Source organism: Apium graveolens, chromosome 1 (genome assembly GCF_009905375.1).
Source record: "Apium graveolens cultivar Ventura chromosome 1, ASM990537v1, whole genome shotgun sequence".
Classification (NCBI taxonomy): Eukaryota; Viridiplantae; Streptophyta; class Magnoliopsida; order Apiales; family Apiaceae; genus Apium; species Apium graveolens.
The window spans coordinates 24,214,862-24,221,656 of record NC_133647.1 but is presented as its reverse complement, the minus strand read 5'-3'; positions in this window follow the sequence as shown (position 1 = coordinate 24,221,656).

The following is a 6,795-nucleotide window of genomic DNA, read 5'->3' as shown; positions in this document are numbered from 1 at the left end:
CAGACGAGCAAGGGAATTTCGTTATTTTCAGTGACGCTTCGTATCACGGGCTAGGATGTGTATTGATGCAACACGGTAACGTCATTGCATATGCTTCGAGACAACTTAAACCCCATGAGCAGAAATATCCTACGCATGATCTGCAATTAGCAGCGAGGCAGGTCAAGTAGGGGATAGACGGAAGTGATTTAATTGCAGTAAGCCGCGCAGAAGGCAAGTTTCTCCCCTATTCTATTTTCCAGAATAGTGATATTCTCTTTAGATTCTTATTACATTTGCACTATTTTAATTCCTTTATTTGTATCTCAGTTCGATTCTTGAATTATTCTTTTCATTTGAATTTATTGTTCATATTCCAATTGTTACTCACAATTATTGATATATTCTGGTGATTAGAATATATCAAAGCATACCAATTTGTTCCGGTTGCTATTCCAGGGACTGGATAATACTACTTTTGGGATTAAGTCTACTTAATCCTAAGGACTGAGACATAACCGGATCCTTGAAACGGGTCGTAGTGCCTGGGTGCCCGACGGGATCTATATAGTGAGATATAGATCTGCACTGTATCCTGGCTGATCAACAGGTTATAACTACGAACTTGAGTCCAGTTTAGTTCATTTGTACTCGCCAGTAATGGCCTTCTTTCTATTCTGATGAGGTTATATCTTTGCAGATATACCTGGGTTACGGATTCAATTATAATACGTTAACACTGTTTATATTTTGTGGACTTGTTGAGCAATTTTTAGCTCACCCCTTTTTATTATTATTCACCTTAATGTTTTCAGTTAAGAAGGAATATGAAACCCATCAGGACACGAGTGGTAAAGAAGCGGGTCAGGCCTCGGGATCCTTTCATACCCAAGGTGTTGATCCCAATTCAGGAAGAAAGCTTTGAGTTGCCCGAGCAGGTGGAGTGTTGATAGATAGAATGTGTGTTTGAGTAAAAGCTGAACTTAGTTTAAAAATAAATTAGACAATGGTTTGTAATAAAGAGAGTTGTGAGATTTTAAATGTTGGTTTGTAATAAAAGTAGTTAGTGGTTCTTGTTTTCATACTTCAACCTAAAAAGGTCCTGGTTAGTGTTAAAGGGGTTTAATTTCATTTCTTTATTATTTATTAATAAGTTTGTACAGGTTTGATGATTAGCTCGTAACCCCCAGACTTATACCCCGGGTTTGGAGGGCGTTATATAAGATGTAACGCCCCCAAATCCGGGGTCAGAGGATTTGGTCGTCACTATGAAACCTCAATGTAAATCAACCTGTTTAATCAATAAATAAATGCCAGCGGAAGATCTTTATCATTTATGACCCCAAACTAATCCAAGATCTTTTAAGGTTACAGTTCTAGAAGCAAGATATCCAAATTCTACCAATAAATTTTTCACTTTTTTTTAAACTCTTTTCAATAAATTCCAACTCAAAACTAAACCCACTAGTATAACTTTGAATTAAAGTACACTAGGCCCAAATAAAATATACAACTATAATATAATATAATATAAACAACTTTACACAATAAAACTTACACTAGTCCGCAACCCTGGACCAACCACCTTCCAAAAGCTTCTTCTTTGCTTCCTCGAATTACGCGGCTAAATAGCAAGCTAATCCTCACTGGAGGTTAAATTTAAAAAATAGGCAAGTATGAGCGAAAGAAATGCTCAGCAAGATCATTATAATATATATGGTTGTTTTGATATAAAACCGACATCTGCAATATCTCATAACATTTTAAAAAAAATCATAATTGCTAAATCATAAAATTTTAGTTGAGGAATCCCATAATTGATTCCTTAATTGTATTAAAAACCATTTTGATATTTTTGAGCGAAATGCTTCAGCAATCCTTTGAAACTTGACGAGAATAAAACTCATAAAACAGTGTTTACGGAAATATCGTAAATAACAATAACATGAAACAATGATTATGGATTGAATCATAAACTTTACTCAAAACCAAACTCTTCAAATTAATACTTATTTTGCTGTCATATCAAATTAGATATCAATACGAACTTTGATGCTCACAACATTCCATACTGAAGTCAACATCAATCATCTATACTAATACCACATTTGATAGTTAACAACAACGTAAGTATCAGCATAAATCAGAATCTGAATCAAAACTGCATTTTACCATTATTCCAAAACAGAAACAGTTGATGAATCATTTATTCTATGAATATCAAAATAATAAAGAAATTTAGATATCAATTTAGATTGGAACCAATTATATTTCATGCTGTTCCCGATGATCAGTCGCAAAACAACACCGGTATCCCGCAGCCATACCGTAAATATAGGTACTACCCGTATCCCGAAGACATACGGTACCTATAGGGTGCCAGAAAATGCATAACTAGCCTTGAAAGATATTACAGCTGGACCGATATCTCGATCATCTACGCTGTAACCAGTAACCAGTAACCATTCCAATCTTAAAAACATTTTTATTGAAAAAGGAGCTGAATCCTTCGACATCCTAAATAATTTTTATTTCCCTCATTCACTAGGGCAGGAATACTCGCAACAAAATCATTTTTCTCAAAACCCAAAACATTTGTAAATCTATTCTGAACATAGAATAGCAGAAGAGTGCTTGCATAAACAGAATTATTTAATTCAACGATATGTAAAACATTTATCTATCTTGAACTGAGTTGGGAAAGCAATACTTGCATGATAAGATTCAAAATAAATATCACTTGAACAATAAGTGATGATAGAAATACTTGCATAATATGATTCGAAATAAACGTCACTTAAACGATAAGTGAAGTCAGGGGTACTTGCCTTTGGGTTTTAGCAGTTAGTCACACTCACAAAACCGCATCTATTCTGACATTCTGTCTCAAAATATCATCATCTTTATTTTCAACACTTCACCGATATACTGCTCCTGCGATTGCTAGAAGCCAGCTATCCAATGTCATTCCATCTCATTCTTTATCCAACGTCTTGTCCCAATCAACTCGAGAGATCCGCATCTATAATTAAAATATAGAACTTTAATCGTCTAATCGATAATCACTCGACGAACTACGCGTCAAAAGCCTATCGTCTACCCATACGATAGCCCACACATAATTATAACAGACAAATACAGGACTCTTGGTCCACATATGCACATAATCCACATAGCACGTAAGCACATAATCCACGTATCACATAATTCATATCACATACGACTTAGTTCGTCAAAAGGTTCGACTCAATACGTTTAAATCGGAAATCGGGTCAAAATATGATTTTTCGATCAATAATCGACTCAGAATGATTCGTAAAATAAGAGACCTTTCAAAAGAAAAGGATTTGGGTCTCGAAAGTATTTTTAATGAAAGCGAAATATTTTTCCGAGTCTAGAGGCGTTCGTTTCGTATTAAACGGATGAACAATTTATTTATTATGAATTTTTGAACATTTTTCGGAATTAAATCGGGTCTCCGAATCATTTTATAACTAAATAATAGGGCTCGAACACTCGAAAATAATTTTATAAGAATTATTGAGCTTGAAAAATAATTTAAAATAATATTTTAAAGCTCGAACTATTTTTCAGAATTTTTAAATCATAAGAAATAATTAACTCGAATTAAATAATCAATTAAAATTCATTAACTAAATAATTTGGATTTATTTTCGAATAAGAATAAAAATAATAATCTTCAGAACTAAAAATAATATTTTCTTGGAAATCGGACAGCACCTCCTCTATTTCTCGGACTGCTAGTCGATATCATATCGGCACAACCAACAACAATCAATACAATAATTTATATTTACGCGTATAAACACTCCAGAAATGAATAACACGGCTCGTGCACCAAAACTCGGACCAAAAGTGACTTCTCCAATAATTTCTAAAAATTATGAAATAAATATATAAACACTATCATGCTATAAGATACACAAGTATGAAAGCGGAATTTCGGAATCGTTACTCAAAATAAATTTTGATCACCCCGAAGAGAATATCTGATGTCCGAAAAATATCTTCAGAAAAATCCGAAATTAATGGTCATAGACATATACACGCTGAGATGCCATGTAGAGTAATCAACGTCTTCAAACTCCTTTCTATGTCCCGAAAATAAATTAAAACGGAAATATAACGGAAATATGCCTCGTAAATTTTCTTCTCAAAACCTCGCAATATATATACCTATGCGTAGGTATCGAAGCGCTGATCGTTTATATATATAGCAATTGAAATTTAGATGAACGGTTTGTAAGATATGAATTTTTGAAAATTAAAAGTATATAAATATACGATAGACAGAAGTGACAGAGGGGAGGGAGTAATGTGTTGAACAGGTAAAAAAAATGGGGGAGGGGTATACTCGGGGGAGGGGGGGGGGTGCGCGTGGCAGGGGTGGGTTGGGTTGGGGTGGGGTGCTGGGTAGTTTTAGGATTTGACACGTTTTTCTTTTTTTTTTCTCTTTTTTTTAATTATTTTGCCCCGCATTTCACAACTTATCGAATAAACGCGCCGGTAAAATCAGAAAAATTACCAAACAAATTCTAAAATTCTCAGAATAATTAGAAAACTAGTAAAATAAAATTTTCATAATTTTTAAAATATTTTGACTTGCGCTCTATACCCGCATTATACGATTTAACGAACCGAGCTGCACTTAAAACAAATTCAGAAAATCACGAAAATAGTCTTAAAATGTTACAAATATCCCGAAGTTTATAAAAACATAAATTTCAAAATTTTAAAATAATTTTTTGAAACGCAGTTTATACCCGCTTTTAGCAATTAAACGATTCAACGCGCGGGTAAAATTAATCCTAAAAATTCCCAAAATAATTTTAAAATTCTCAGAATATTCCAAACTTAAATAAATATCAGTTTCGTAATATTTGAAGAATTTTGGAATTAAATACGGATTTTACAAATAAATGAAATCAGAAAATCATTCAGGGATAAATAATTGATGAAATATTGATTTCTAAATTTTATAAAATCCCAAATATAATTATTGTAATTATAAAACCTTAAATACAATTTTAGAGACAATCCAAGTATTTATGCAAATAAATATCCGAAAATAGATTACTTAGCTGCTAAGTAACTATAAAAATGATACAATTTAATACCATATTTGGATAATCATCAAAACCGAGCTTTTTATAAAACACCATATACGAAAATAATGTAAAAATATCCCGTCTCTCGAGAATACGGATTTTGTTGATTACTGAAATAACTATCGTATCGAAAATCTTGCGCCGGGTCGCGCACGGGTCAAACCGTAATCCGGATTGAAAAAGTCAAAACACGGAAAATGTCCGAAATTACCAGATTAGATTAGGAAGGAGTTTTCGGAAGAGTTTCGGGTTGTAAAAATGTAAAAATGGTTGAAGTTGGACGATTCCCAGCTTTATAAAATAATTTTGGTAATTACCCAGAAAATAATTAATAATTCATAAATCAATATAAAATCATCTAACAGTCCAAAATTAACAGAAAATATCACAATTATCTATATTTTATTCTGAGCACATAGAAATTAAAATACACAAATAATATTACATATAAACACCCAACCATCAATTCAAATTATCAGATAATTCACTAAAATTCACATAAAATCACATAAACAAATCCAAATAATTATAAAAATAATATCTGAAAATATGGTATATTACAATCTACCCCCTTTTAAGGATTCCGTCCTCGGAATCAGCAGAAGAAAGCACTAAGGGTCTTGTTACCAACTTTCCAAATCTTGCAAACACAACTTTTCTCAAAATTTTTAATAACACTGCAATTCCTTATACCACACAGTTACCACGTGAGCTGCACTCTGCATTATTGTTCCATCCACATCCTTTGACCTCTTTCTCAATAGAATCGCTTTTACTGATCGAGAGAAAGAAGAATTTAAAGAAAGATAGCGAGAAAGAGAAAGAAAGAGATATAGTTAAATATAGAGAGAAATAAAGAAACATACTGACTTCGTTATACACCACTGATATTTTAATCGCATCGCAATCCACTGTTGCTATTGGTAATTCCATCACATCGCTTTACTTTGACTTGACCAAGATAACTCAGCTTAACTTGATTGGCATACCTTTGAATATTTGAGATCATAAAATCATAGAATTTCAAAGAGAAAAGAATTTCATATCATAACAGGATAGAATCTGAATTTGAGAAAAAGTATTGTTGAAATGAAAGAATAACTGAGAGATCAATATGATCAAATGAACTTGGTATTGTGTGTCCAAATTAAGACACTACTAAAGGTTGTTAACCTTCATGTATTCAAAATACACACAAGTGATGGCGTCCCATCCAAATCCTATCACACAGACAGGTATACCTTGTGTCCCCTACAGTTAGGGTTGTTCATCTCAGTCAGAATAAAAGAATATAAAATGAATTCAAAATCAAATGAATAGAACTGATAAGATTTCAAAGATGATATTTCTGAAGGAAATGCAATCCAGAGAATAAAATTCTGGCACAAAATGAATAAACTGGTGTTAGGGATTATGTCTTCTAACTGATATTTCTTTTTGAGAGAAGTCAAAAGAATTTATAGAAAAATAAGGTATTGCCAAAGTCTTAATACTTATCTTCTATATGAACTCTTCTGTTGACTCGCCATCTGATTGTAAACACTTCTTCATATTTCAAGGATATCGATAATCTTCATCATCGTCAAATCGTAGTAGCCTCGGAAGATTCCACAATAGAAGTTTACAGTTTTTCGGAGTTCCATTCAGCTCAGCACAATCATCTCAAACGAATGCGCCTATCTTAACT